Genomic DNA, 16,550 nt, shown 5'->3' with positions numbered 1-16,550 from the left:
AGATCCCTACAATCAGAAGCAAATCCTTTCAGAAGTAGTTGCTAGAGGTCCCTAAAGTAATAAATACATCTTTCCTGAAGTAGGGTGCAATACCTTAGGTCATTACTAGAGGTCCCTGGAGTTAGACACAAATCCTTTTCTGAAGCAAAGAGTAGTACCTTAGTTACTTGGGGTCCCTGGAATCAGAAACCAAACCTTTCTGGAGCAGGCTGCAGTGCCTTAGGTCCTTCCTCTAATGAGGCTGGAGTACTTTAGGTGATTATTAAAGGTATCTAGTGTCAGAAACAAAACTTTTCTGTGGCAGGCTGGAGTACCTTAGGTCATCACTCAAGGTCCTGGAGTGTGACATGTGTCCTCCTTATAATAAACTTGCAGTTCCTTGTGCAAGTGCTTGAGGTCCATAGGTATCCACCACTGACACGTCAATCTCTGGATATCAATGATTATGACTACAGGAGATTCCCTTGATTGCCTTTTTTAAAGTGAAAAGACACAGTAGCAGAAGGTGCACTGTGAGGGCATCTCTTCCAAGAGATATTTCTTCCAGTGAGGTATCGCCAATGGATGGAATAGCCCTATTCCCCCCATCTCTATGGCGCTGGAGGAGACATGTAGACTGGTGCGCTCAACAGGGAAAGCCAGTATATGAAGCTTGTGGCTGTCCTAAAAAGTATAAAAGAGTGTGGAGGAAGTGGCTTGGTCAGATGGAGTGAACTGCAAGCCGGCTAGATCACTAGTTGTTAAAACCCAACTGTCTTCATCACCAGTTCCACTGTATGTCCATGTAATCGTCCTGTTATGATCCGGAAATCACTCGCAACAATGATGTAATTCATGTCAAGTGCATAATCTATCTGTTATTTTTAATTCTAGAACTTAATAAAAATAGTTTATAAATAGTTTATCATTATACTGCATTCCTACATTTTCTAAAGACGTCACCCTAACATCCTTTACAACTACGGGGTACTCTGACATACCAGCTTTTATATCTGTAACAAATCGTTTTTCTTGCTGTTTGTTGAAGGAGATTTAAGTCAATTCAGCTGCAGATTGGCAAAATGCAGTTCTGAAACAATGGCATGGCACCAGCTAATGACCTCGGGTTGAAAAAGTAAACTAGTGCCCTGATCTCAGCAGTGGAATGGTAGTACTAGATTTTTACTAATCCGTAGGTTTGACATCTAACTAGGAAGACTGCACCTAGTTTTTGCAAACATCTGTTAGGGAGGATGTACACTAATTCTCTGATCAGTAAATCCCTATTACTACCGCCTAGGGTATAAAAGGAGCACTAACTCCCAGATGTTAGAAATGGGGTCTTTGGTTGGCAGTCAGGTTACCCCCTGTCCAAGCAAGGACACTCACGCTAGTCAGGGCAAAGGAGAAACACACATGGTTAGCCCCCCTCTCCCCATCGGTAGCTTGGCACAAGCAGGCAGGCTTAACTCGAAGCAATGTGTAATGTGTTTGTACCAACACACTCAGTAATACAGTGAAAATACTACAAAATGAACACCACATCAGTTTAGAAAAATAGGTAATATTTATCTAAATCAAACAAGACCAAAATGACAAAAATCCAACATATACAAGTCAAAACATTAATTTTCAAAAGAATAAGAGTCTTACTCCATAGAAACCAATAGAAACGTTGATTTTGCAGAAAGTACCTGGTTATCGTAAAAAATAAAGCTGCACGGGCGAGCGAGCGTGCATCGGAAAAGGCACCAATGCGTCGATTCCTTCCTCGCAAGAGCGGCCATGCATCGTTTCTTCTCCGGACGGGTCAGCGATGTGTCATTTTTCTCCATGGCAAGAGAGGATGCGTCGCTTTCCGGAACGGGCACCTCGGATCTGTGCAGAATTGGGTTGACTTTGATGCCCAGAGATGATGCGTGGAAAATCCTGCTGCATGGTGTTAGAAAACCGCCCTGCGTGAGGTTTGCGTAGTTATCAGCAGCTGCAAGTGGGTGTTGCGCGTCGTTTCTCTAGCCATGATGCATCAATCTCCCAGCTGCGATGCAGGTGGAGCGTTGATTTTAGCCGCAAAGACGTTGGCGTGTCGTTTATCAAGCACGTTGCTGATTGTGCATCGAAAATTTACCCGCACAGCGTTCTATGTGTGGATTTTCAGCTCTTGTTCTGCCAACTTCACCTTTCAAAGGCCCAAGGACTTGATAGGACACCACTTGGCAGGGCAGGAGTCTCACAAGAGAGTCCAGGTGTTAGTAAAGGAAGTCTTTGATGGCCCTGATACTTCAAAACAGGAGGCAAGCTCAGTTCAAGCCCTTGGAAATTTTTCACATGCAGGAATATACCACAAAGTCCAGTCTTTGTCCCCTTTGGCAGAAGCAGCAACTGCAGGATAGCCCAACAAAGCACAGTCACAGGCAGAGGTAGCACTCCTCCTCAGCTCTTCAGCTCTTCTCTTTGGCAGAAGTTCCCTCTTGGTTCCAGAAGTGATCTAATTTTCAGGGGTTTTGGGTCCAATACTTATACCCCTTTCTGCCTTTGAAATAGGACTACTTCAAAGGAAAGTCTCTGTTGTTCACAAGATCCTGCCTTGCCCAAGCCAGGCGCCAGACTCACACCAGGGGGTTGGAGACTGCATTGTGAGAGGGCAGGCACATCTTATTCAGGTGTAAGTGGCCACTCCTCCCTCCACTATGGCACAGATGACTCATCAGGATATGCAGGCTACACCCCAGCTCCCTTTGTCTCACTGTCTAGAGGGGATTCACAAACAGCCCAACTGCAAACTGACCCAGACAGGCAATCCACAAACAGGCAGAGTCACAGAATGGTTTAAGCAAGAAAATGCATACTTTCTAAAAGTGGCATTTTCAAACTAACAATCTAAAAAACACTTTCATTAAAATATGTATTTTTAAATTGTGAGTTCAGAGACCCCAAACTCCTCATTTCTATCTGCTCTCAAAGGGAATCTGCACTTTAAAGTTATTTAAAGGCAGCCCCCTTGTTAACCTATGACAGAGATAGGCCTTGCAACAGTGAAGACTGAATTTAGCAGTATTTCACTATTGGGACATGTAACACACATCAGTGCATGTCACTCCTTTAACAAACAATGCAGCTTGCCCATTGGGCTACCTAGAGCCTACCTTAGGGGTGCCTTACATGTACAAAAAGGGAAGGTTTAAGCCTGGCAAGTGGGTACACTTGCCAAGTCGAATTGGCAGTTTAAAGCTGCACACACAGACACTGCAGTGGCAGGTCTGAGCCATGTTTACAGGGTTATTAATGTGGGTGGCACAACCAGTGCTGCAGGCCCACTAGTAGCATTTGATTTACTGGTCCTGGGCACCTCTAGCGCATTTTACTAGGGACTTATTAGTAAATCAAATATGCCAATCATGGATAGGCCAATTATACATGAATTTTACATGGGAGCTCTTGCACTTTAGCACTGGTTAGCAGTGGTAAAGTGCCCAGAGTATAAAAAAGCAGCAAAAACAGAGTCCAGCGCACATCAACAACCTGGGAAGCAGAGGCGAAAAGTTTGGGGAGACCACGCCAAGGAGGCCAAGTCTAACACCAGACGTGCAGAGAGACTGTGCACATTTAAAGTATGGGTTTTATGCCTCATAGGCACAGTGTCTGTCCTGCAGGAAGAGTTACAAAAGTTTTGTTCAGTGGTTCATCTTGAGGGATGTGATTCTCCTTGTGTACCTGTAGCTGCTACAAGAGCTCAGACACACGTGGGCCTTGTGTGCAGCAAGTCAGCAGTTGATACAGACATGCCCCTGTTACTCAAACACTGGGAGATTGACCTCTGTGGTGGTTGAGCACACTTGCTCCTACAGCAGAACCAGGGGTTCCATGCATTCTTAGGGGGTTGATGACATCTACACAGTTGTGTTGGTCAATTACATTTGCGTAGACAAATGGTGCAACATATGCAAGGATGTGACCAGTGGGCACAGGGAGAGCCAGACTCAGGTGAGCTGCTCAAGGCAGTGGTCCCACCTGGAGTTTCTGGAACATCACTGCAAAGTTCTCCTTGCGGCAGCTGCTTGGTGGCAGCGGAAACAGAATTTTCTACAGCTCTGGTCGTAGTGTCTGTCATATGACTAAAGCACTGTTTCTTCAGCCATCGGTGCCTAGCTTCATTCATTATGTTTGCGGCTACCACAGAGGACCAGCCAGTGATTCAGGACTGATGTGGCAGCTGAATGTTTTTGAAATGTTTGGGGGATCCAATCAGGATCGAGTGCATCTTGCTGAACGTTGAGTGTGGCCCCTTGGCACCGAGCATCTTGTAAAAGATAAAATACTCAGAACAAGGTGTTAGGAATGGGCCATGGCTTTTCTGGCTGATAAAACTTAGTTTGGGCATCTCCCCCTCCTCACCACCATCCCTCCAATGCCTCCCCCACCATCCCTCCAGAAAAGAGTCATTTTCAGTGATGCCACTGGTGTCAAGCCAGTGACTAATCCATCTAATAGGTTTATCATTTTTACCTCGGCCTCTCTTTTGGACCAGGAAGTGTTAACCTTCTCCCATCCAACTCTATTGTGTGTTTGCGTCAAGCAATATAACTCACTCGCCATCTTTCTTTTGCCCTCTGACAGTCTCCCTTCTTGGGCGTCACCCGACAGAGGAAACAGTGCATGTTAATGCAGCATGATTCTAAGGGGCACAATAACTGTGCCACCACATGACATAAGCATTTTTTGACGGTACAGCATCTCTGATTGGCACATCTGCGGCACAATAACTCCAATCAAAGTGTATCCCACAAACGAATTCTGATGGATATTCCCTGGCACAGGAGTTTTTCTAACCTGTCTTGTAGGCAGAATGATCGTGACGAGGACCCGGCAGGAGATACTGCATAATTCCAACACTGCAGCATCGCCTGGGAGGATGGTTAGGGTGAAATAGAATATATCCCAACAAACTCCTGAATTCAACGCTCTCGGCTCGCGAATGCTCGAAGAAGTGTGGCATGAAGTAAAACTTTTTCAAATTCCGGGTCTAGAGCCAGTTTGCCATCCACCTGCGTGCTCTAAGATCACTCTTTTACGCCAAATTGTTTTTAAAAGTTATAATTGGTTACGACCATGACAACAACCTAAAAAAACGCTGATATGACGCATCAGCAATTATGTTTATCAAAGGCTGACGGGCCTGTCAGTTTTAAGTGGGTGGAATGCAGGTGCCTTGCAGGGTTCTGGAAAACCCCAACCAGACGAACCGGAACGGTAAGTAGTTTATTTTGACACTGAACTTCCCGTTCACAGACAGAGTACACTTTGTACCGCAATTGTTTGTTTTGCAGAGGTTGAGAGTTTACATAGTTGTTAGGTTCAACCTCATTGTAACTTCTCTTTTATCTGCTCACCCGCACTTGGAAGGGACATTTGGGAATCTAAAGCTCAGTTCACATGAGCAATAACAAGCACATGCAATTCCAATAGGTCTGGTTTTAAAAGAATGTTAGAATGAGAATAGATATGTATTTGTGAAGCAGCAAAGAACAATAAAATTATATTAGTGCAGTTTAAAAAAAAATAGGTGACATTTGCACTGTCAAGCCAGGCTTAAAATCCAGGGATGTTGATGGCTGCCCTCCTCCCATGCCACAGGAAAACCATCATAAATTATTTCGTTATCTATGAAACTTTACTACAATTACAATGTCATGTGTGTGCCCCTGAAAGTTGCACCTCGGGCAGCTGAATAAACAAAATGAACTCAGCTGTGTGGAGCGCAAGCACTTTTTTGTGGAAGCACACAACTTTTGCCCAATCAAAACATGTACTCCGGTCTTGCAACATGTGGGCGTAGCCAAATCCCCTCTCCTGGTGACTCTTACATAATTGTCTGGGAACAGTTGCGCTGTCATGCAAGACCATAAAAAAAACATTAGTGAGAGCACCTTGCACCCTTGCACAACACACACCTTTACCATATAGGCAACTTCTTAAAAGCACAACTGCTGAAGCAGTTGGCAATAGTCCACCCAAACAAGACAGCACTTACCCCAAAGATTCCACTCAAGTTCAGGCCTACACAGTGTTTGTCCCAATAAACCCATAGCAACCTCACCAAACACAACTCAAACACATACGCCCAGAACTGAGCAACAAGATCAGAGAGTGCCCAGAGTTCTAAGGGGCGATACCGGTATCCAAGCAACCATTCCTGCTCAAAGTCACTGAGAAAGCAGCTACATCTCACCTTCTCGACCACTTTACAAATAATAGTCTATGGTACTCATGCTATAGCAGGTTTAGTCCCAAATATACCCAAGAACCTACCACAATTCAGACGCTTGATGACATGAAGGAGGATTATGGACAAAGGTACCATTTGTCTCTTACACCTCACAATAGTATTTGACACCATTAACTACAATATAAAACTATATATCCGATCATCCAGAGTGGGCTTTGAAAGGGACGTTTTATTGAATGGTCCTTAAAGAAAGAGAAGAGTGTTCTCGATGTACTGTGCTGAATGATGTCACAATAGATCTCAAAACCCTAGCTGACTTATCAGACAATATAAATTCTAGAATGCGTATTGTTGGTGATTGTTACCACTGCAGGATTAGAGAAAGAAAAATGCTTTTTTCTTTACACAGAGTAATCCCTAAAAGCTTCATTGCTGATCAAAACCTTTCCTTGATTGTTTCATTTCCTAACTGACTGAACGTGATTCATTTCAACTACAGCTAAAAAAAACGCTAAAACCCACCAATCAACCAGACTTGAGGTTCATGGTTCAAGCTCTGGACCGAGGCTTGCACTCATGCTGGGCCTGTTTTGACACCAGAGCTAAGAAGCCAGACCATATCACCCCATTCTATGCTATTCTATTCTATTCACCAAGTTTATAAAGTGCATGGCTACCCAACTCTGGGCTTCCCAGCGCTGGGGAATTTGCTAAAAGTGAGGAGACAGAAAAACTGATTATGGGAAAAGATAGGTTTTTAACTGCTTCCTGAAACTCAAGAAATTGTTTTCTCTTCTCAAGTTGAGAGGCAGGGAGTTCCAGAGCTTGGGTGCAAGGTAAGAAAACGACCGACCTCCACCTCTAGCTCTGTTTATTCTGGGCACAGCCAGAAGATCAAGATTATTATACCTGAGGGCCCTATTGGATTGATAAAATGTAATCAGCAGATGGAGTACTTTTTGGCCAACCGTATATATGGGCCGATGTACAAGACATAGTACCTTAAATTGTACTCTGCAACTTATAGGCAGCAAATGAAGAGTTTTTGAAGCTGCCCGGGCTGTCTGCATTTTTGGAATACCTAATAGTGTCTGGGCTGCAACATTCTGGATAATTTGAAGTTTTTTAATAACCAACTTAGGACTGCCCAGGTAAAGTAAGTTGCCACAGTCAATGCATAACAGAGTCAATCCTTGGACCACTATTCTCCTTGGCTTCACCAGGAGCCATTCCAGAGTGTTCCTAAGGACTCTCGGGAGACCAAAGCAGCTACTGTCTACCTTATTTACTTGGGATACCATAGAAAGATGATTATCAAAGGTGATCCCTACGCTCTTCACTTCCAGATTGGAAGTTGAGCGTTCCCCTACAGTGGGGGGAGGGGGGAGGGGGGGAAATAATTTACTGCCAGATGGATGGGTTGTTTCCCACCACCATAATCTCGGTTTTCTCACATTTAATTTGAAGCAGCTGGCTGCCATACATTTAGGCACCTTCTCAAAGCTGCTATTAAGTCTCATAGATGTTGTGTTAGTATCAGGAGACAGCGAGACAATTAGCTGTGTATCATCAGCATACAACACCTTTGTCAAAGCAAAAGAGCAGGTGCTCTCAGATAGCAGACATGCATATATGTTGAAAAGTGTGGGGCTCAGTGATGAGCCCTGTGGGACCCCACATTTTAGCTGTTGACCTGTAAAATAAAAAGGTCCCTCACTAACTTGGAAGCCTTGCTTATCCAGAACTGAGGCAAGCCAATTCAGGTCGTTCCCCGTGATGCCTACTTTTTCCAAACAATGCAATAAAATGGAGTAGGAAATCATATCAAAAGTGGCACTTAGGTCGAGAAGAATCAGTGATGCTGACGCGCCTGGATCAAGGACCATCTTAAGATCTTCCATGACCCTTAACAGTGCTGTTTCTGTGCTTCTTGAGTACAAGGCGGATAATAGTGTGTTTCCATTCCACCGGAACACAACAGGTTTTCAACGACAGATTGTATAACCCTGTCATAGTGAAAAGCATTGCATCTCCTCCTTTCAATAGGATATCTATTGGAACAGAATCAAGAGGTGAGTCTGATTACCTGATCCTGCCACACGTGCATCTTCCTCTTTACTCAGTTCGGGGAAGTTGGAAAGTTTGGTTGCGATATTCTTAATTCTAGTCACTCCTTCAATTTCGTCCTTAAGACCTGATGATACAGAGTAATAAATGTTACTCACTTTCCCAAGAAAGTGATCCACCAATATCTCACGGCTCTCCTTTGAAGGGGGAGGGCTAAAGTCGGGTAGATTAGGCTTTAAAAAGGAATTTACAATATTGTAAATTTGTTTTCAAGAATTTGAGGAATGGTTAATCCCTTTTGTGAAATCATTTAACCAAGCTCTCTGGATGGCGTGCCCATACGTTTTCAGGGATGCTTTTTGGGTCTGTTTACATGCGCCATCATAATTGACTCTTGTAGGAAAGTACCATCTTGCCTGGCATGTTACCCCCATATTTCACTGTATATATGTTGTTTTAGTTGTATGTGTCACTGGGACCCTGCCAGTCAGGGCCCCAGTGCTCATAAGTGTGCCCTGTATGTGTTCCCTGTGTGATGACTAACTGTCTCACTGAGGCTCTGCCAACCAGAACCTCAGTGGTTATGCTCTCTCTCTGCTTTCCAAATTGTCACTAACAGGCTAGTGACCAATTTCACCAATTCACATTGGCATACTGGAACACCCTTATAATTCCCTAGTATATGGTACTGAGGTACCCAGGGTATTGGGGTTCCAGGAGATCCCTATGGGCTGCAGCATTTCTTTTGCCACCCATAGGGAGCTCTGACAATTCTTACACAGGCCTGCCACTGCAGCCTGAGTGAAATAACGTCCACGTTATTTCACAGCCATTTACCACTGCACTTAAGTAACTTATAAGTCACCTATATGTCTAACCTTTACCTGGTAAAGGTTAGGTGCAAAGTTACTAAGTGTGAGGGCACCCTGGCACTAGCCAAGGTGCCCCAACATCGTTCAGGGCAAATTCCCCGGACTTTGTTAGTGCGGGGACACCATTACACGCGTGCACTACATATAGGTCACTACCTATATGTAGCTTCACAATGGTAACTCCGAATATGGCCATGTAACATGTCTAAGATCATGGAATTGCCCCCTCTATGCCATCCTGGCATTGTTGGCACAATTCCATGATCCCAGTGGTCTGTAGCACAGACCCTGGTACTGCCAAACTGCCTTTTCTGGGGTTTCACTGCAGCTGCTGCTGCTGCCAACCCCTCAGACAGGTTTCTGCCCCCCTGGGGTCAAGCCAGGCTTGTCCCAGGATGGCAGAACAAAGGACTTCCTCTGAGAGAGGGTGTTACACCCTCTCCCTTTGGAAAATGGTGTGAAGGCAGGGGAGGAGTAGCCACCCCCAGCCTCTGGAAATGCTTTCTTCTGCATAAGCCAGTCTACACCGGTTCAGGGGACCCCTTAGCCCTGCTCTGGTGCGAAACTGGACAAAGGAAAGGGGAGTGACCACTCCCCTGACCTGCACCTCCCCTGGGAGGTGTCCAGAGCTCCTCCAGTGTGCTCCAGACCTCTGCCATCTTGGAAACAGAGGTGCTGCTGGCACACTGGACTGCTCTGAGTGGCCAGTGCCACCAGGTGATGTCAGAGACTCCTTCTGATAGGCTCCTTCAGGTGTTAGTAGCCTATCCTCTCTCCTAGGTAGCCAAACCCTCTTTTCTGGCTACTTAGGGTCTCTGTCTCTGGGGAAACTTTAGATAACGAATGCAAGAGCTCATCAGAGTTCCTCTGCATCTCTCTCTTCACCTTCTGCCAAGGAATCGACTGCTGACCGCGCTGGAAGCCTGCAAACCTGCAACAAAGTAGCTAAGACGACTACTGCAACTCTGTAACGCTGATCCTGCCGCCTTCTCGACTGTTTTCCTGGTGGTGCATGCTGTGGGGGTAGTCTGCCTCCTCTCTGCACTAGAAGCTCCGAAGAAATCTCCCGTGGGTCGACGGAATCTTCCCCCTGCAACCGCAGCCACCAAAAAGCTGCATTACCGGTCCCTTGGATCTCCTCTCAGCACGACGAGCGAGGTCCCTCGAATCCAGCAACTCTGTCCAAGTGACCCCCACAGTCCAGTGACTCTTCAGTCCAAGTTTGGTGGAGGTAAGTCCTTGCCTCACCTCGCTAGACTGCATTGCTGGGAACTGCGACTTTTGCAGCTACTCCGGCCCCTGTGCACTTCCGGCGGAAATCCTTTGTGCACAGCCAAGCCTGGGTCCACAGCACTCAAACCTGCATTGCACGACTTTCTAAGTTGGTCTCCGGCGACGTGGGACTCCTTTGTGTAACTTCGGGTGAGCACTGTTTCACGTATCCTTGTAGTGCCTGTTTCTGGCACTTCTCTGGGTGCTACCTGCTGCTAAGAGGGCTCCTTGTCTTGTTCGACGTCCCCTCTACCTCCTGGTCCAATTTGCGACCTCCTGGTCCTTCCTGGGCTACAGCAGCATCCAAAAACGCTAACCGCACGATTTGCAGCTAGCAAGGCTTGTTGGCGTTCTTTTGGCGGGAAAACACTTTTGCACAACTCTCCATGGCGAGAGGGATCCGTCCACCAAAGGGGAAGTCTCTAGCCCTTTTCGTTCCTGCAGAAACCTCTGCTTCTTCTGTCCAGTAGAAGCTTCTTTGCACCCACAGCTGGCATTTCCTGGGCATATGCCCATCTCCGACTTGCTTGTGACTTTTGGACTTGGTCCCCTTGTTCCACAGGTACCCTAGATTGGAAATCCATCGTTGTTGCATTGTTGGTTTGTGTCTTTCCTGCATTATTCCTCTAACACGACTTCTTTGTCCTTAGGGGAACTTTAGTGCACTTTGCACTCACTTTTCAGGGTCTTGGGGAGGGTTATTTTTCTAACTCTCACTATTTTCTAATAGTCCCAGCGACCCTCTACAAGGTCACATAGGTTTGGGGTCCATTCGTGGTTCGCATTCCACTTTTGGAGTATATGGTTTGTGTTGCCCCTATCCCTATGTGTCCCCATTGCATCCTATTGTAACTATACATTGTTTGCACTGTTTTCTAAGATTATACTGCATATTTTTGCTATTGTGTATATATATCTTGTGTATATTTCCTATCCTCTCACTGAGGGTACACTCTAAGATACTTTGGCATATTGTCATAAAAATAAAGTACCTTTATTTTTAGTATAACTGTGTATTGTGTTTTCTTATGATATTGTGCATATGACACTAAGTGGTACTGTAGTAGCTTCATACGTCTCCTAGTTCAGCCTAAGCTGCTCTGCTAAGCTACCATTATCTATCAGCCTAAGCTGCTAGACACCCTATACACTAATAAGGGATAACTGGGCCTGGTGCAAGGTGCAAGTACCCCTTGGTACTCACTACAAGCCAGTCCAGCCTCCTACATTGGTTGTGCAGCGGTGGGATAAGTGCTTTGAGACTACTTACCACTCTTGTCATTGTACTTTTCATAAGAGAAAAATATACAAAACAAGTTCAGTGTGTGTACACATAGCTAAAAAGTTTTGCATTTCCTCTTTTCACTCTTTTCTAAAGTGCTGAAAAGTACTTCTAAACTTTCAAAAAGTTCTTAAAAGTTTAAAAAGTTTTTTTCTGTCTTTCTAAAAAGTTCTGAAAACTTTTTTCTCTTTTTCTATCACTTTAACTCTCTCTAAAAATGTCTGGCACAGGCCAAAATGTTGACCTGTCTAAGATTGCATATGATCACCTTAGCTGGAAAGGAGCAAGGAGTCTCTGTGTAGAGAGAGGTTTGAGTGTAGGGAAGAATCCTTCCTTGGAACTGTTACTTAACATGCTTAGAGAACAAGATAAGGCTAAAAGTGCCCCATCTGTTGAAAAAGTAGCTAATGGTTCTCAATCTGATCCAGGGACTCCTCCAGGAAAAGATTCAGGAAAGAAACTTTCTAGCCTGCCCATTACTAGACAGTCTAGCATAGTTGGTAATGATGGAGAGCCACACCATACAAATAGTGTTGTCTCACATCATAGCAAGAGCATTCATTCTCACCACAGTGGAAGTGATGTTTCTGTCAGCCAAGCTGTTAGGGTGGCTTCTGTAAGGGACAGGTCTCCTTCTGTTCATTCTTATCATTCTTCTGTGTCTAAGAATGTCCCTCCCACCAACCCTGATGACAGAATGTTAGAAAGGGAACTCAACAAGTTGAGAGTGGAACAAACCAGACTGAAGCTTAAAAAGCAACAGCTGGATTTGGATAGACAGTCCTTAGAACTAGAGAAGGAAAGACAGAAGTTGGGTTTAGATACCCATGGTGGCAGCAGCAGTATTCCCAATAGTCATCCTGTAAAAGAGCATGATTCCAGGAATCTGCATAAGATAGTTCCCCCTTATAAGGAGGGGGATGACATTAACAAGTGGTTTGCTGCACTTGAGAGGGCCTGTGTTGTACAGGATGTCCCTCAAAGGCAGTGGGCTGCTATCCTATGGCTATCATTTAGTGGAAAAGGTAGGGATAGGCTCCTTACTGTGAAAGAAAGTGATGCCAATAATTTTACAGTACTTAAGAATGCACTCCTGGATGGTTATGGCTTAACCACTGAACAATACAGGATAAAGTTCAGAGAGACCAAAAAGGAGTCTTCACAAGACTGGGTTGATTTCATTGACCATTCAGTGAAGGCCTTGGAGGGGTGGTTACATGGCAGTAAAGTTACTGATTATGACAGCCTGTATAACTTGATCCTGAGAGAGCATATTCTTAATAATTGTGTGTCTGATTTGTTGCACCAGTACTTGGTGGACTCTGATCTGACCTCTCCCAAAGAATTGGGAAAGAAGGAAGACAAATGGGTCAGAACAAGGGTGAACAGGAAAGTTCATACACGGGGTGACAAAGAGAACAACAAGAAGAAAGATGGTGAAAAATCTCAAGATAAGCATGGGGATAAGGGTAAAACCAAAGATCCCACTTCAAATCTTAAACACTCTTCAGGGGGTGGGGATAAAACAAATTCTTCCTCTTCTTCTCAACCTACACAATTTAAAAAGCCTTGGTGCTTTGTGTGTAAAAACAGAGGCCATAGGCCAGGGGATAAGTCCTGTCCAGGTAAACCCCCTGAGCCTACCACCACTAATACATCAAGCTCTAGTGCCCCTAGCAGTAGTGGTACTAGTGGTGGGACTGCTGGCAACAGTCAAGTTAAGGGTGTAGTTGGGTTCACTTATGGGGCCATAGTAGAAACTGGGGTAGTCAGTCCCAAGACAGTTTCTGTCACACCTAGTGGCACTGGCCTTGCCACACTGGCTGCTTGTCCACTTACAATGGATAAGTACAGGCAGACAGTTTCAATAAATGGTGTTGAGGCCTTGGCCTACAGGGACACAGGTGCCAGTATCACTTTGGTGACTGAAAACCTAGTGCATCCTGATCAACACATCATTGGACAACAATATAAGATTATTGATGTCCATAACTCCACTAAGTTTCACCCTTAGCTATAATTCAGTTTAGTTGGGGTGGAGTTACTGGCCCTAAGCAGGTGGTAGTATCACCTAGCTTACCTGTAGATTGTCTCTTAGGTAATGACCTAGAGGCCTCAGGTTGGGCTGATGTAGAGTTTTATGCCTATGCAGCCATGCTGGGCATCCCAGAGGAATTGTTCCCTCTCATTTCTACTGAAATGAAAAAGCAAAGGAGAGAAGGCCTGAAAACTCAGGATCCCTCTCCATCAACAGGTAAAAAGGGTATCACAGTATCCCCTAACCACCCTGCCATTCAGGATACCATTCCTGTGGTGGGAGAAACCTCTCCTGGGGTGGCACCTGTTCCAAGGGAATCATCAGTTGGCAAAACTGTACTCCCTGAGGTGGAAGTACCTCTCTGTGGGATAACTAACATTGGTGAGAAAAAGAGCACCATTTTAGTTAACATGGAGCATCCCTCCAACCCTCCCAGAGAAACTTTAGTGCAGAAACCCTGCACTGCCTCACAACACTTAGGACAGCATCCCTGCCCTAGTGTGGAGCTCATAGGACAGCATCCCTGCCCTGCTCCAACTCAAGAGAAACAGCATCCCTGTACTCTCTTCCAGCCATATGGATAACGTTTTTGCCCAGCTATGGCTTTTCTGAGACAGCATCCCTGTCTGGCATTCCCATCACTACAAATAGGTGCAGTGGACAATTCCCACTGCTCTAAACTAAAACTTACTGATAGAAACTCTGAAAATACATCTTCACATTGTTGCTTAGCTAAAAAACTTCAAACAGGGTGGTTTACATCCCCACAGGGAAGTAACCATATAGTGGATGATAAAGGGAGTAACCAGTCTATTGCAGAGCTACTCTCTACTTATCACCACTTAGACAATAAAGTCTCAACTGGCCAAGGTTAGCCTTATTGTCCTTCGTTTGGGGGGGGTTGTGTGAGAAAGTAGCCTCTTCCTAGCCTTGTTACCCCCACTTTTGGCCTGTTTGTGAGTGTATGTCAGAGTGTTTTCACTGTCTCACTGGGATCCTGCTAGCCAGGGCCCAGTGCTCATAGGGAAAACACTATGTTTTCAGTATGTTTGTTATGTGTCACTGGGACCCTGCTCGTCAGGACCCCAGTGCTCATAAGTTTGTGGCCTATATGTATGTGTTCCCTGTGTGCTGCCTAACTGTCTCACTGAGGCTCTGCTAACCAGAACCTCAGTGGTTATGCTCTCTCATTTCTTTCAAATTGTCACTAACAGGCTAGTGACCAATTTTACCAATTTACATTGGCTTACTGGAACACCCTTATAATTCCCTAGTATATGGTACTGAGGTACCCAGGGTATTGGGGTTCCAGGAGATCCCTATGGGCTGCAGCATTTATTTTGCCACCCATAGGGAGCTCTGACAATTCTTACACAGGCCTGCCACTGCAGCCTAAGTGAAATAACGTCCACGTTATTTCACAGCCATTTTACACTGCACTTAGGTAACTTATAAGTCACCTATATGTCTAACCTTTACCTGGTAAAGGTTAGGTGCAAAGTTACTAAGTGTGAGGGCACCTTGGCACTAGCCAAGGTGCCCCCACATTGTTCAGGGCCAATTCCCTGAACTTTGTGAGTGCGGGGACACCATTACACGCGTGCACTACATATAGGTCACTACCTATATGTAGCTTCACAATGGTAACTCCGAATATGGCCATGTAACATGTCAAAGATCATGGAATTGCCCCCTCTATGCCATCCTGGCATTGTTGGCACAATTCCATGATCCCAGTGGTCTGTAGCACAGACCCTGGTACTGCCAAACTGCCTTTTCTGGGGTTTCACTGCAGCTGCTGCTGCTGCCAACCCCTCAGACAGGTTTCTGCCCCCCTGGGGTCAAGCCAGCCTTGTCCCAGGATGGCAGAACAAAGGACTTCCTCTGAGAGAGGGTGTTACACCCTCTCCCTTTGGAAAATGGTGTGAAGGCAGGGGAGGAGTAGCCTCCCCCAGCCTCTGGAAATGCTTTCTTGGGCACAGATGTGCCCAATTCTGCATAAGCCAGTCTACACCAGTTCAGGGGACCCCTTAGCCCTGCTCTGGCGCGAAACTGGACAAAGGAAAGGGGAGTGACCACTCCCCTGACCTGCACCTCCCCTGGGAGGTGTCCAGAGCTCCTCCAGTGTGCTCCAGACCTCTGCCATCTTGGAAACAGAGGTGCTGCTGGCACACTGGACTGCTCTGAGTGGCCAGTGCCACCAGGTGACGTCAGAGACTCCTTCTGATAGGCTCCTTCAGGTGTTAGTAGCCTATCCTCTCTCCTAGGTAGCCAAACCCTCTTTTCTGGCTACTTAGGGTCTCTGTCTCTGGGGAAACTTTAGATAACGAATGCAAGAGCTCATCAGAGTTCCTCTGCATCTCTCTCTTCACCTTCTGCCAAGGAATCGACTGCTGACCGCGCTGGAAGCCTGCAAACCTGCAACAAAGTAGCTAAGACGACTACTGCAACTCTGTAACGCTGATCCTGCCACCTTCTCGACTGTTTTCCTGGTGGTGCATGCTGTGGGAGTAGTCTGCCTCCTCTCTGCACTAGAAGCTCCGAAGAAATCTCCCGTGGGTCGACGGAATCTTCCCCCTGCAACCGCAGGCACCAAAAAAGCTGCATTACCGGTCCCTTGGATCTCCTCTCAGCACAACGAGCGAGGTCCCTCGAATCCAGCAGCTCTGTCCAAGTGACCCCCACAGTCCAGTGACTCTTCAGTCCAAGTTTGGTGGAGGTAAGTCCTTGCCTCACCTCGCTAGACTGCATTGCTGGGAACCGCGACTTTTGCAGCTACTCCGGCCCCTGTGCACTTCCGGCGGATATCCTTTG

The sequence above is a fragment of the Pleurodeles waltl genome, chromosome 2_1 (genome assembly GCF_031143425.1).
Source record: "Pleurodeles waltl isolate 20211129_DDA chromosome 2_1, aPleWal1.hap1.20221129, whole genome shotgun sequence".
NCBI lineage: Eukaryota > Metazoa > Chordata > Amphibia > Caudata > Salamandridae > Pleurodeles > Pleurodeles waltl.
Note: the sequence above shows the minus strand (reverse complement) of the source record.